Raw genomic sequence first — 16,322 nt, 5'->3', positions numbered from 1 at the left:
CCATGAACAGGGTATATTTTTCCATCTTCTGGGGTCTTCTTCTATATCTCTCTTTAGGGTTCTGTAGTTTTCATTTTATAGGTCTTTCACCTCTTTTGTTAGGTTGATTCCCAAGTATTTTATTTTTGGGGGGGATATTGTGAATGGAGTAGTTGTCCTCATTTCCGTTTCAGAGGATTTGTCGCTGATATACAGGAATGCATTTGATTTGTGCATGTTGATTTTATATCCTGCCACTTTGCTGAATTCATTTATTAGCTCTAATAGTTTCTTTGTAGACCCTTTTGGGTCTGTTAGGTATAGAATCATATCATCTGCAAATAGTGATAATTTAAGTTCTTCTTTTTCCTATTTTTATGCCTTTAATTTCTTTCATCTGTCTAATTGCCTCTGGCCAGTGTTTCGAGGACTATGTTGAACAGAAGTGGTGAGAGAGGGCATCCCTGTCTTGTACCAGGTCTTAGAGGGAATTCCTTCAATTTTTCCATTCAGAATGATGCTGGCCTGTGGCTTATCATAGATTGCTTTTACAATGTTGAGGTATGATCCTGTTATCCCTAATTTTTCTAGAGTTTTGAACATAAAGGGATGCTGTACTTTGTCGAATGCTTTTTCTGCATCTATCGAGATGATCATATGGTTCTTATTTTTAAGTCTATTGATGTGGTGAATAACATTTATTGATTTCCGTATATTAAACCAGCCTTGCATCCCAGGGATGAATCCTACTTGATCATGGTGTATAATTTTTTTGATATGTTTTTGAATCCAATTCACTAGAATTTTATTGAGGATTTTTGCATCTATGTTCATTAGAGATATTGGTCTGTAGTTTCCTTTTTTTGAAGTGTCTCTGTCTGGTTTAGGCATCAGGGTGATGTTGGCCTCGTAGAATGTATTTGAAAGTTCTCCCTCTTTTTCTATTTCCTGAAATAGCTTGAAAAGTATTGGTGTTAGTTCCTCTTTAAAGGTTTTGTAAAACTCTGCTGTATACCCATCCGGTCCTGGGCTTTTCTTAGTTGGTAGTCTTTTGATGGTTTCTTCTATTTCCTCTATTGTTATTGGTCTGTTTAGGTTGTCTATATCTTCCTGACTCAATCTCGGCAGATCATATGACTTAAGAAATTTATCGATGCCTTCACTATCTTCTATTTTATTGGAGTATAAGGATTCCAAATAATTTCTGATTATCTTCTGTATTTCTGAAGTGTCTGTTGTGATCTTGCCTTTTTCATCCCGTATGCTAGTAATTTGGGTTCTCTCTCTTCTTCTCTTCGTTAGCATGGCTAAGGGTCTGTCGATTTTATTTAGTTTTTCAAAGAACCAACTTTTAGTTTTGTCAACTTTTTCAATTGTTTCTTTTGTTTCGATTTCATTAATTTCAGCTCTGATTTTAATTATTTCTTGCCTTCTACTTCTTTTGCTGTTGTTTTGCTCTTCTTTTTCTAGGATTTTGTGATGAAGTATGAGATCATTTATTTGTTGTTTTTTTTCTTTTTTTAACGAATGAGCTCCAAGCAATGAATTTTCCTCTTAGAACTGCTTTCAATGTGTCCCATAGATTCCGATATGTTGTGTCTGTGTTTTCATTTAACTCTAAGAAGTTTTTAATTTCCTCCTTAATGTCTTCTATAACCCATTGATCATTCAGTAACCTATTGTTCATTCTCCAAGTGATGCATGATTTTTCCTTCCTTCTTTTATCCTTGATTTTCAGTTTCAATCCATTATGATCAGATAAGATGCATGGTATTATCTCTACTCCTTTATATTGTCTAAGAGTTGCCCTGTGACATAATATATGATCTATTTTTGAGAAGGATCCATGTGCTGCTGAGAAAAAAGTGTAACTACTTGATGTTGGGTGGTATATTCTATATATGTCAATTAAGTCTAGGTTGTTAATTGTGTTATTGAGTTCTATAGTTTCCTTATTTAACTTTTGTTTGGAAGATCTGTCCAGTGGTGAGAGAGGTGTGTTGAAGTCTCCCATGATTATTGTATGGTGGTCTATTAGACTCTTGAACTTGAGAAGAGTTTGCTTGATGAACATAGCTGCTCCATTGTTTGGGGCATATATATTTATGATTGTTATGTCTTGTTGGTGTATGGTTCCCTTGAGCAGTATGCAGTGTCCCTCATTATCCCTTTTGATTAACTTTGGCTTGAAATCTATTTTATTTGATATGAGTATGGACACTCCTGCTTGTTTCCGCAGTCCATATGAGTGGAATGATTTTTCCCAGCCTTTCACCTTCAGTCTATGTATATCTTTTCCTATCAAATGCGTCTCCTGTAGGCAGCATATTGTTGGGTCTTGTTTTGTGATCCATTCAACTAGCCTGTGTCTCTTAATTGGTGAGATTAAGCCATTAACATTTAGGGTTATTATTGAGATATGGTTTGTTCCTCCATCCATATTTGTTTATTAATGTTACTAAACCTGATTTGTTTTCCTCTTTGATTACTTTCCCCCCTTTACTGTCCTACCTCCCACTGTTGATTTTCAATGTTATTTTCGATTTCCTCTTCCTGTAATGTTTTGCCAAGGATTTTTTGAAGAGATGGTTTTCTAGCTGCGGATTCTTTTAACTTTTGTTTATCATGGAAGGTTTTAATTTCATCTTCCATCCTGAAGCTTATTTTCGCTGGATACACGATACAGTGCTTCGCGACTGAGCCACATCCCCCGCACTACTTTTTTTGAGACAGGGTCTCCCTAAGTGGCCCAGACTGGTCTCCAACTTCTAATTCTCCTGCTTCAGCCTCCCAATTTGCTGGGATTACAGGCAAGGACTACTGCCCTCAGCAAAAATTTGTTTTGTTTTCTGGTGCTGGGATAGAACCCAGAGCTCAGGCATGCTAGGCAGGTGCTCTTCCACTGCGCCACATCCCCAGGCCCCCAGGCAAAACAGCATTTTTAAAGATGCATTCCCACATGAAGAGGAACATTGAAATAATAACCTGAGCAGCTATTGTGGCTCACACCCACAAGCCCAGATACCAAGGAGGCTTAGGCAAGAGGAACCCAAGTTCAGGTCTCAAAGATAAAACGGCTGGGGATGGGGCTCTGTGCTGAAGCACCCCTGGGTGCAATTCCCCAGACCCCCTAAAATAAATAAAATAATAAACACCTACAGATTATACTGTCCACATAATTAAAGAACTGAGAGATGTGGACGAGTGATTTCCAGGCTCAGAGGCCATTGGCCAAGCAGCTGCCCCAAGGCTTCACCTTCTCCTCACCCTCGAATCCAACCAGGCACCATGCCTGGCTGTCTCCTTAAAAATTTTTCTGCCTGGCGGCCACACTTCTACTCCCATCCTGCTGCCACTTCTTTGTTCAGGGCTCTGCATCCCTGGGCCACAGGGTAAGGGTCTCCTAGTGGGTCTCTCACCTCTCCCCTGGAAATTACCACCTTTCTACACTAGGTGGCTTTGTCACTTCACAGCCCTGAGATGTCCTTTCCTGGATCCCTGCTGCCAGTTAGGAATTCTGGGCACAGCCTGCAGGACTGCCACGTGGCTCCAGCCTTCCACACCAGCCTCCTGCTGCCCTTGCCTCACCCTCCCCACAGCCATCCAGACCTGCAGTTAGTCTTGAGCTCACTCTGATACACTTTTGTGTCTCCACCAGGTCCTCCTGGTTTGCAGCACAGCAGCTCTTACAAAACCTCCCTGACCCTCTGTCCTCTGGAGCCCCCACACACCAGGCTCTGACTACACTGCCCTGTGCAACCTTCACACAGCGTTGTCCTCCAGAAAGGCCGGGACAGCACTTACGGGAAACTGGCTTTTGGCAAAGGGGCCATGACCACTCAATGGGGAAAAAATGGGTTCAATAAATGGTGTTGGAACAACAGGGTTCAAACCCACAGGAGAATGAATTTGGAGCCCCACCTCACACTCTAGGCACAACTTAACTCAAAGTGCTCTAATGACCTAAAGGTAAGAGGTAGAAAAGTGATCAGTGGTGACTTGGGCCTGGGCGCCACTTGGGCAGCTGAGGGCCCCTGGACAGCTGGGGGCAATAACTAAAAAGTTGCCTTCTTGGAGTGATAAACTGTTCTAACTAGTTTACAATGGTGAGTGCACAGGTTTGTGAAAATATTAAAAACCAGTGAATTGTGCGCTTCAAATGGATGAACTTTATGGTATGTGAGTTGTATTTCAATGTGGCTGAAAAAACAACTTAAAACATGGTTATACACAAGAAGGAAAAAGAGGGGGAAAGCCAGACTTTGGTACCAGGCATTTTGGGTGAAAAAGCCTTATGTCCCTTGCTCAATTTGTGTGCCTCCCTCCACCATGGTAACAGTGTAATAATAAAATCTACTCCGTGTAGGGATTGGGAAGACAGGGAAAATGTGTGAACAGACGAAGTGAGTCCTGGCACATAGTTTAGGGCTCATGAAGTCAACCAGCTATTTAAATGGGGCCTTGAAATAGGAGAAGGGGGAAGGAAAAAAAGTGGGGGGATAGGAGGAGAATATCACAAGGACAAAAGAATAATATCAAGACCAGACATTCTAATGGGAGTTCATAACCCACTTGATTCTAATGTATTAAATATGATATGTCAAGAGCTTTGTAATGTTGTGAACAACCAATAAAATAAAAAGACCAGACATTCTGCCAAAGATCCCTGGTCAGGTTTTTTTTTTTTTTTTTCTCTGCAAAATGAGTTACTAAGAAAGAACTCTGTGGGTTTTAGGGGACTTTGGGTTTCAGAATTAGAAAAGCAGGACTGTGGACCTAACAACAAAATAATGCAGAGAAGGCAGGTGGCCGCCACACAGTGGCCCTGAAGCCAACCTTATGTGGCAGAGCAGCAGGGCGCCTTCCTCAGGTGCATGCAAGGCTGGGAAGGGGGAGGCGACACCACGTGCAGACATCAGAGTCATCTCTGTACTGAGTCTCTGCACTGAGGCAACCTGTCAGCACAAATTAAACTGACTGAGGCCAGTGCTCTCCCACTCCACCTGGAGAATGACCATCGCCCTTCAGAGCTTCACAAGCGCCTCTCAGCCTTGAACCCCGGTGGACATCACCATGTGACCCCGGGGTCGTGCCTGCCTGCTAGGAAAGTGATGCTCGCCAGTTCCCTTCCCTTCACAGAGCATGCAGCAGCCATTTGGTAAACTGTGCAGCTGGCGGTCATTTTACAGCCAAGCGCCCCTATGCCCAGAGAGGCAAGGAACATGCGCAGGGCACCCAGCGACCACAGGCTGGATGGGAGAGCAGCGGGAGGCTGCTTGCCTCCCTCTGCCTGGAAACCTGCAGGCTCCATCGAGCCTGGGTCCCAGGCACTCCACGCCCTGTCCCCAAGCTCACGTGAAAATACACCGCCTAGAGCAAGCACGGGGTCCACAGTGCGCACCACTGCTGCCTCCCTCCGCGACAGCCTTCCCTCCTCCTGCCAGGACGTTCCCAGCCCGCGACGGGACATGCGAGACCCAAGGACCACGCCATAGCCCATATCTGGTCGGAGGGAATGTGTCAAAGGGCCAAGCATAGGCTGGTCAGCCATAGCCCAGGACTGTTCTGGCGTGGGCTGCGTGGGGCAGGGCGGGGCAGGGGCGGGGCCAGCCCCAGGCGTCCCGCGCCCCAGAGGCAGGTGGGTCAGTTGGAGGTGGAAGCTCCTGCAGAACAGTGAGGTCGGGCTACCGCTTATGACCCTTGCTGGCAAGGTACCCATGGCAGGGACAGGCCAAGTGTAGGGAGGATCCACAGGTGGATAAGACAGAGGAAGTGTGGAGAAATTGAAACCCGCTCCAGGAAAGCCCTGGAGTTTTGGAGATGAAGTACTTTGCTGGGATCTCACATGCATCTCTGCATTCATTCTCATTCCAACCTGTGGTCCTCACACAGGCATATCCCAGCCCTAGGCCCTGTTTTCTTTCCTCACCTCAGGCTCCACTTTATGCAGTTTGGGAACAAATGATTCACAAATCTGCCACAGAGAAATGAGGAATATGTTGTAAGAAATCCTGCTCAAATGGTGTCTAACACTTCAGATCAGGATTAGAATGTCCAAATATATAGAAAAGTGAAAATACTGGCAAACTAGAGCCAGAGCCTATCAAGACTGGCACAGTTGGGCACTGCTGCACTTTGTGGCAGAGTAATGAGACAAGGCCAGTTCATTATGGGCAGCCCAGCTCACCGGGCACCTGGTTTGGTCTGTGTTGAGGTCAAGCCTTCAAATGCTGTAATGTCAGTAGCAAGTTTGGCTTTAATTTTGGTTGGCTTGTTTGTCTTTAACTTTTAACTTTGAAAATAATTATAGACTCATAGGAAGTTCCAAAATTGATACAAAAATATCCCATGCACCCTTCACCCAGTTTCCCGCAGTGTTATTGTTTTCCAGAACTGTAATGTGAAAACCAGTAAGTTGGTGTTGGTGTAAGCCACTGAGTTTGCTCAGATTTTAGCAGTTTTCATACACTCGTGTGAAAGTGTGTGTGTGTGTGTAGTTGTATGCAATTGTAGCATAGGTCGATTTCTGTAATCACCACCATAATCAAGATACAAAACCTGTATTTCCGCAAGGATGCCTGCTTTCACCTGCACAGACACTCATCCCTCTTCTCTCCTCCCTCCCACCATCCTGAAGCCTTGGCAATCTATTTTTCATATCTATAATTTTGTAAACTTGAGGACATTAGCTAAACGGACTTATAGGATGTGATGGCTTGAGTCTGCCTTGAGACAGTTGATGTCTGTTCAAGTTGTTCTGTAGTTTCTTACATTTATTACTAAGGACTTATTCTTACCACCATTTGTCTAACCTTCTAGTTATTTGGTTTGTTCCCAGTTAGGGGCTATTTCAAACAAAGCTATCATAAACACTCATGAACACTTTTTAGACACTTAAACTGTAAAAATTGTGGTAAAACACATATGAACTTTTTTAGGGTGAAGCCTAGTGGCATTAAATAAATTCATATTGTTGTGCTACTAAAACCACCTTCTATCCATAGTATTTGTTTCCTCTGTGCTGGGTGTGGTGGCACATGCCTGTAATCCCAGCTGCTTAGGAAGCTAAGACAGGAGCATCACAAATTCAAGGCCAGCCTCAGCAACTTTAGTGAGACCCTGCTTTGAAATAAAAACAATAAAAAGCTAGTGATACAGGTCAATGGCTGATCATCCCTAGATTCATCCCTAATATAACTTTTTCCCTGGGGAAAAAGTTCTTTACATCGTGAAAAACTGAAACTGTACCTACTATATGTTAACTCCCCCTCCCTGTCTCAGCCCTACCATTCCCCTTTATGTCTCAAGAAGTATGCCTACTCTGAGTACCTCATGCAAGTAGAATCACACAGTATTTTTCCTATTTCTGGTTTATTTCACTTAGTATTATGTCCTAAACTTTCATCCTTTTGTAGCACTTGGCAGAATCATCCTCTTTAAGGCGGAATAACATTGCATACACATATGTGCACACACACGACTCCATACATGTGTCATGTATGCAACTGGTACACATATATCACTCCATCTCCTGGGCGTTTATTCTGTCAACTGTCAATGGACAGTTGGGTTATTTCCACCTTTTGCATATTGTGAATAATGCTGCTATGAACATGGGTGTTATGAATATATCCTGAGTCTCTGATTTCCATTCTTTGGGATACATACCCATCCCACAGATGTTTTTGCAAAGGAATAAGATTTCATTTCTCTGGAATAAATGCCAAGTACTAAGATTTCTAGATGTGCGATCAGTATCTGCTCAGTTAAAGAAACTGCCAAACTGTTTTTCTTTTTTTTTTTCTGTATCAGGATATATAGATTTAGTTTATCCCTTTTTTATTTTTTTATTATTTTTTATTGGTTGTTCAAAACATTAAAAAGCTCTTACATATCATATTTCATACATTAGATTCAAGTTGGTTATGAACTCCCAATTTTACCCCATATACAGATTGCAGAAGGGCCAAACTGTTTTTCAAAGTCATCTTAGCATTTCATATACCCACCAGCGATGTGTAAGAGATACACTTTCTCTGCATGCTCACTAGCATGTAGAATTGTCACCATTTTTAAAGCTGCTCAATGGGTATATAGTGACATCTCATTATGGCTTTAATTTATATAGTTAATGACACTGACCTCCTTTTCATATATGTGTGTTTTTTTCTTAACCATCTGCATATCTTTTTTGCTGAAATGTCTGTTCATGTGTTTTGCTCATTTTCTAGTTGGATTGTTTGGCTTTGCTTTTCTTTTTCCCACAGTACTGAGGATTGAACTCAGGACCACAAACATGCTAGGCAAGAGCGTAACCACTGAAAGACATTCCCAGCCCTGTTTGGTTTCTTCTACTGTTCAGTTAGAAGAGTTTTTTATTTATTCTAGGTGTGAGTCCATTTTCAGGTCACCCCCTCCTAATTGATCTCAGGACACATATTCAGAACTCATTTCCTTCCAAAAATATAAACTGTCCTTGCAAGAGAGCAATCTTACCTAGGATCACCAATATTGATGAAGAATGTGGGTCTGCTGAGAAGATGAATGTCACTTGATTTCTTTGAAATCCATTTGTCAAACTTTTTCAGAAAATACATTTGGAGTGCAGGTGCCTACATGAGCCAACTGTTGTTTACTAATGGCACAGAAAAACCAATGTGAAAGCTTCTCTGTCACCTCTCAGAAGCAGTTCTGCTTCATTCTCATTCAGTCAGGAAGAAAACAAACAAACAAACAAACAAACAAAACACCAATGTGCTCACTTACAACAAGACTAGTTCCTGCAAGTTGAAGGTGATTGCAAAATATGCTTCATTTCTGCACTTCCAAGCAGTTCTCAGAAAGCATATTCCGAGTGCAATTGCTGCCAGATAGAAAAAGGATGCTACCAAGGGTGCTGTTGTCCCTTAGCTCACAAATTTGAGGAAGGCTGTGGAATGCTGAGAAAATCAATTTTCAAAAGTTTCTTTGAAATTCATAACTCATACTTTTCAGAATAAAATGCAGGGCCCCACATCTGATGACAGATGGTACAGATGCTTCAATATGAAAACGTGAATGCCAATTAATACAAGTGTTCTGCCACACTCCAGTTCAACCAGGGACATCCCCTAAGTGCCCACTGAGAACACACACACACACACACATTGTTCCTGCAAGTTGAAGCTCCTTGCTTGAACTGCTTCTGTTCTGAAATTCCAAGCTCTTCTCAGCAAGCACCTTCAAAGCACAGTTCTGGCCCAATACAAAAAGTGTCCTAGCAAGAGGGTCCTGTTCCTAGAATCACCTTCATAAGGAAGCTTCCCATCTTCTGTGTGGAAGTGTGTTTCTCCTTGGCCCTTATGCTGTGGTGGACACTTTTAGGAGCTCAGGTTTGTGCAGGACCATCTGACCAGGACTTTTTGACAAACCCTGTGCATCCCTTACACCTGTTTTTTTTTTTTTTTTTTTGCAAGCCCTGTGTAGCATGCTCAGATGCTACAGGATTCTGCAGAACAATCCAGGCAACAGTAGGCATTCATTCATTGTTTATGGTCTACAGATTCCTAGATGGATGGCATTCATTATCATTCAACGCAGAAATTTTAGAAACCATACATATGCTATATATGGCATATATCATTCCAATATGAAAAACTAAAATCAGAAATATTCCCAAATCAAAAGAATGGATCCTCATTATGAGGCTACAAGTAGAAAATTCCATACCTGAACTCAGGGGACAGTTTACAGTCAAAACTAGGGGCACTAAATATATCAGTAAAATTGCCTTCACATTATGTGTAGAGCTGCATGTGAAGCACACATATATGCCATGTTTAGACTTGGGTTTCATTCACAGGACATCTTATGGAATTGACAATATTCCAAAATTGGAGAAGTATTTCAGCATAGACCATCTCACACTGTCTATCTCTCAATGAGTTTATGTGCTCTTGTGTGTGTCTTTGTGTGTATTTGTGTCACAGTATATAAAATATTGCATTGCTCCCGTTGCAAAATTGACCCATACTCCTAAAAACAAAACTTATTCTGAGCAAATGAAATATTTCCTCCTTTTGATTTTTATGTTTCCTCTAGGAATCACTGCTACAATCAATATACTCAAATCATCAAAGTAGATCATAAAACAAGAAGATTATATTTTTAACAGTACTTGGTTTAAACAACAAATAATATAGTAATGAATGTGTTACTAAAGGGAATAAATAACAAAGAACTACTGTCAAATTATAGATTGGCAACTTGAAAAGTTTGAAGCAAACACTTAAAGAAATGAATGTCAAAGATCTTGGGATGTTCAGCACCGCCCAGCAAGACAGCAGCAAATTGTTCTTTGAAGGATCCTGTGGAGAGTTTGAGCCTCCATTGCATCATAAGGGGGAGGTTGGACTGGATCTACTCATCCTTCTCCTTTGGATGGTCCTCTTCCTCAGCACAAAGTCGTATTGAATGCAAGAGTTCATGACATAGAAAACATTTATGTCGTGAAGAATCTTCAGCTCTGGGGAGAGGGGTATCAGGATGGAAAGTGGCACTCAATAGGTGCACCACAAGAACCCCCAACATGGGAGAACCTATGTCAGGAAGGACCTGAGCCACAGACCTGAGAGCTCTCCAATTCAGCTCCAATATCAACAAAGACATCCACAGTAGTCTTCCCCAAGGAAAAACCATGCAGAGCACTTCAACAGAACTAAGGTCTGTTGCTTCCAAAGGTTTTAGACTGTAGAACCTTCCAGTTCCTCCTGGATCTGCAAAAGCACACCACTAGGTTGGCATATGGAATCTCCCACGAAAGGCTTGTGTGCCGAAGATTCGGTCCCCACATCAGCCAAATTCACAGTTGAGTTTGGAGGGAAGCATTCGATGGTGAAATTCTCATTCAAGATGAATCCATTACTGGGAGGTGGGAGGGACTGGAAGAAAGGTTGGGCATGGGTGGAGGAAGACCTGAATTAGGTTTTGCCTTTGGTAACTATCTTGGCCCTGTTGGCTCCTCTCAATGCTCAATCTCCTGGTAGCATTCATCCTCTACCTCCTATCTGTATTTCTCTCTCTCTCCCAGCCACATTCTCTCTCTCTCCCATTCTATGCCTGTTTGGCCAGGGCTGCCACACACTAGAGCTTTATGGACAGGCTCAGTGCACAACCAAAGAGAAAGCTATGAAACCCGGAGGAAAGGCCTAGGATTCCTCCTCTGAGTTATTTTCCTCAAGTATGGCCACAGTGAGGACAGGCTAATCAGAACAGATACCACATTTGAGCCATGCTTCTGCCATTGTTGGTGCCCGCCTCCATGTGAACCAGGCTTCCCAGAATGGTGGCCACATCCCAAATGCTGCCCTACTGAGAACAATGGCTCCAAAGACCAGCAAAGGGTCTGCTTCCCTCCAACATGGTGAATGGTCCAGTGGTGCCATGACCCCGGGTGGGGGAATACAACAGCCAGCTTCTCCTTCCTCTGAACACCTGTTTACTCCTCTATCCTAGAGCCTGTATTCCATCCCTTCTGGCTTGGATGTTTTGGTCTCTGCTATCAATTTCTTAGGCTACCAAGGCCCCACACAGACTTCCTCTTCCATAAGACTCTACTAACCCAACAGACTTAGTAGGTAAGGATAGGAGAAAATTTAACCTAGAACTCACATAGAGTTGGTAGTTTTCAGTGTAGAGAGGCTGGGATCATGGCTGCTGTGGGTGTTTGTATCAAAAAAAAAAAGAGCACTGGCATTATTATCAGATGAGCTTTGTGACAGACGTGCTCAGCAAGCCCTCATCTGACATTAGTTAGGGGTCATAACCTGGCTATTATGATCACTCCTTGGCAAGTGAACTCAGGTGCAGAAGACCATGGATATTTCCAAACACAGAAGATTCAGGCTGTGTCCCAATCTGTGTTTTCTTCCCAATTTCATCCTGTTACCTCTTGCTAGGATCCTGGCAATGCTCTTCCCAGGCAGTGGTTTTCTGGTCACACAGAAGGCTTTCAATAGTACTGCTTCAATCCACAAAAGGCAAGTTCCATCTTTAGCCCTTACATTCCCATGTTCCTTTGAAACCACTCCTATCCCAGACCATGAAAGCATACTGCTTCTGGAAAAAGGCTTTCCGCCTCACTCCTCAATGATGTCAGCTTTGTATGCCTGTTCATGTCCAGGGGAGGCACCTGGTGGGGAGCCACAATATCTACTGGGGTTTACCATTGGACCTCGAGACCTTCCACCAGCAGAAGTGCAGTTGTCTTTGTGCATGAACCCAACACACCCTGTTGCTGTGTTCTTGGGGGTCAGAGACTACTCTTTGGTGCTAAGAGTTGACCTGAGTCCACATCCTGACCCTTGGTCTCTGCCATCTGATTATCCCACTTACTCTGACGGTGAGAGATGATTTGGCCCAGCTCATATTCCTCCGGTTTCTCCTGAGTAAGCAAGTGTAGCTCAAGGGCCCTGCGGATGATGACAGGAGCCCTATCCTGGCAGGTCACCTGGAGCAGCATGGGAGACAGGCCTTCAGGAAATGGGCCTTGAAGTGACTACTCAAGGACAGTGGGCAGGGGCATTCTGGAGGCACCTCCACTCTAAATACAGGGCAACATCCATGACCCTACTACCTGAGGCTGGCCTCCTGCTCATCGTGTGGGCTCTTCCCACAGGCTACTAGCCCAATCCTTGTACATAGGACTTCCTGGGCCCATCATTGCTCTTTGTGGAGCTGCACTCCTCTCGAAGTGAAAGGACCCCACTACCTGCATTCAGATGCAATCTCATCCCACAAGTTGGGAGGAATGGGACAATAGCCTCCAAGATTCCAGGTCTGCCCGAGGATGCAGGCGGCATTGGGAATGGCCCAGGCACAAAACCTAGTGGTTTTGGTCTGGATTGCCAGGGCCAAAAACAGACCCAGGAACATGACCACACACAGGAGTGCTGAAAGATAGCCACGAGAGCTCCTGGCCTCCAGAGGCTCAGTGCTGGCTGGGGTGTAGGAGGGCACCTCATCTGGCAAGGGTGGTCATTGGGTTACCTGGACATTTAGTGTGCTTGCTCCACATCCATTTCAACTCTGCAGAGAGACCCTCTCAGCTCCTTGTTCAAGGAACATGCAGAACCTCACACTGCTGTCCTCCTCCATAGATGTCAGCATCCCATACAAGGGAACCTGCAACCTAGGTCCTGTCCTATTCTCATCTGTCACCCATACCTGCCCCTGACCTTCTGGACTGCATGCTGCCATCTGACACACAGACACCCTCAGACTTGCCGGTGGACAAGCTGCTGCTCTCCCTCATCTCAGCTCCAGCCCTTCACACTGACCTCTCCCTTCTTGATTCCCATCTATCCTCCTGATCATCCAGAAGCTCCAAATTCAAGAGGGCGTGAGGAGTCCATGGTATGGGACCAGTGTCTGCTCCCCACCAAGGTGTAAGCACCAGGGGACACCCCTGCTTCCAGGCTTACCAGGACAGTCTTGGCCATGTTTGGACTTTGTGTTTCTAAGTGGACACGGATTAAGCAGGTGTCTCCCACCTGCTTGTGGGAAAGCGGCCTGGGGGACTTGCAGGTTGATTCTGAGAACTGTGGGGGATGGAACATCAGCAAACCCAGAAACAGAAAGCCACCCCAGCCTGTCAGTTGGCTCTATGGGCTTCTAGCACATGTGTCCAGGTGATGAGGCTTCTTATTTCTTCAGGTGGGAGTGGAATGGCAGCACAAGTACAGCTTGAATAAGTTAGGTGTTTACCTCCTTTCCCTTGACCTGGGGGTGTTTCCTCATGATGAAATATTTTATTCCCAGATTCATGGACAGACACACGAGTGAGTGGTCAGAGACCTTGATTTCTGCAGAGCGAAGTGGAGAGAATTGTTAGGTGGCACTCAAGGATTATACCACAAAACACCCCTAACTCCTGAGAGTCTCTGCCAGGGCGAGCCTGCACCAGAATTGAGAGCCCTCCTATCCAGCTACAGTGCCACCAAAGACTCCCTCAATGATTCTTCTCTGGAGAAGATGATGGACAAAAGAGCACCTGGCAATGGAAACAGCACCTTGGGCCCCAGAACTTCTCCATGCAGGTTGGATCTGCCAAAGAGACACTGCTAGGCTTTGCATCAGGATTGGCAAAGGCTCCTCTGCTTAGGCCTTTCTCCCCAGGGCAGCCATGCTCACACATGGGCATTCAGGGAAGCGTTGGATTGTGGGTGAATTCATCCACTTGTCCTTGATGAATCCACTGATGGATGAATACGCGGAGGGGAGGTGATATCCATCAGAGGTGTGTTGGGCATGGACATGAGAGGACTTCAGCAGGGTGGTGACCTGGAGAACTCTATTGTTTTCTAGGTTCACTCTCCTTCCCCTTGTTTCTCATCATGAGCTTTCTGCTTGGTACTTTTATTCTGGTTCTTGTTCTACTTCTGGCTCTTCTTTCTGTCCTGAATCTTCTGTAGTTCTTTCTGGGTCTTTTTTCTTGTTCTTACATGATTCCTTCTTGTTATTCTTCTTTTGTATCTCCTTCCACCCTTCCTTCTGTCCACCTCCTTCTTTTTCTTCTTCTTCCTCCTGCTCTTCATCGTGTGATCCTCTCCCCACTCAGGAGTGTGCTCTTTCTCCTCCTCCTCCTTCTCCTTCTTTCTCTGGCAATGGTGGGGTGTCCTCTGAAGAGTTCAAATATATCACACTCTTCTGCCCAGATGCAGCCTCTGTTCAGTATTCCAAGATGAAATCAGTTCTCAATCAATGGCCAGGAGTGAAACCAAGACCAAAGACAAGTGACTTCCTTTCTTTGTCATTGTCATAGTCAGGAAAGACTGAATAACAGACACCGCATTCTGGATAGGCTTCTACCTGTGGTAGTCAGCACCTCATCTGGACCAGGATTGCTAAAATAGATTCCACCTCCATAAAGCTTCCCCAATGAAAACAAGGTTTCCAAAATCTAGGAGAGGGCCAGCATCACTGCCACCCTCCTGCCATAAGGCATAGATGCCATCACACCTAGTGGGTTCCAGGCCCCCAGTAGTCCTCCATTTTGATGTCTGTTACACACAAACCTCCCCTGGTCTGGAGCCTGCTCTCAACTGATGCTTGGGTTGAACGTGTCTGTTTCTGAAATCATCTTCGTAGATTCTCAGTTTGGTAATTCCTTATTGACTGGCTTATTTTTGTACCAGGGATAAAACCAAAGGCACTTAAGCACTGAGACCATTCCCAGGCCTTTTTACTCGGGTACAGGGTCTCCCTAAGTTTCTGAGGCTGTTTGGAAATCTCCATTCTCCTGCGCTGCCTCCCAAGTCCCTGAGATTCACAGACACTGCCTCTTGCCCAGCTCCTTGCACCTCTGTCTTCCTCATGTGTAAGACAGAGCCAACCCAAATGAGGCAGTGTGTGAAAATGGGAAAACTCACTTATGTGCCCAACAGATGGTGGGTTCTATTGTGGACAGGCTGGGATGGTGGAGGCTAGGAGTGTGGGGCTCACAAGAAATGAAAGAGCACTGGCATTGTGGAGAGCTCAGCATTGTGGCCTCTGTTCTTCAGATGCCCTCCTTTGTTGCTGGAAGGAATAATAACTTGGCCATTCTGATATCTTCAGGAGATGGGCACCCAGGCATAGAGGACTTGGAATTGTTCCAAAAAGAACCCAAACAGGCTGTCCCCTGGCCTTGTTTCCTCTTCACTGAGTCCTGTTCCCAGTTGCTGCAATCCTGACATTCTTGATTTCTCGTATCCTGGCCATGGATTGGGACCTGTGCTGCTTCCGTCCATAGCAATGCTTATCCAATCAGGACCCATGTTCTCCTCCTCTTCATTTGAAGGAATCCTTATCAGTGAGCCATAAACCAAACTGATGATGGATTGAGCCTCTCTCTGCCTTGCCCCTCATCGATATTAGCTTTGCATTGCCAGACAAGGTCCAGGTGGGAACACATTTAGGGAGGTCCAGCAGCCCCCTGGGGCCTCATTGAACACGTCCATATTGGACACGCCCATCACTGCACTTGGTTTCCTGCACCAGGCCCACCACACTTTGGTATTTTGGGGCCAAGGCCCACTTTCTCTTGGCTGTGAGTTATCCTGAGCCCACTGTGGATCGCGTCTCCCCACTGTCTGATTGTCCTACTTACTCTCATTCTCAGACATCATTCTCAGCAGCTCAAAGTTGTCCACATCCTCAGGCGGCAACAAATTTTGGTCCAAGGCCCTGCGGATGAGGCTCATGACTGTCTCCTGGCAGGTCACCTGGATCAGGGTGGGACAAATGTCATCAGAGAATGGCTTTTAGAGGAGCTACCCAGAAGACTGTGGTCAAACATTCAGGTGAAACCTCAGCTACATAAACAA

This window comes from Spermophilus citellus, assembly GCF_964194105.1.
Source record: "Spermophilus citellus genome assembly, contig: SCAFFOLD_36, whole genome shotgun sequence".
Taxonomy (NCBI): domain Eukaryota; kingdom Metazoa; phylum Chordata; class Mammalia; order Rodentia; family Sciuridae; genus Spermophilus; species Spermophilus citellus.
This window is presented reverse-complemented; position numbering follows the sequence as displayed.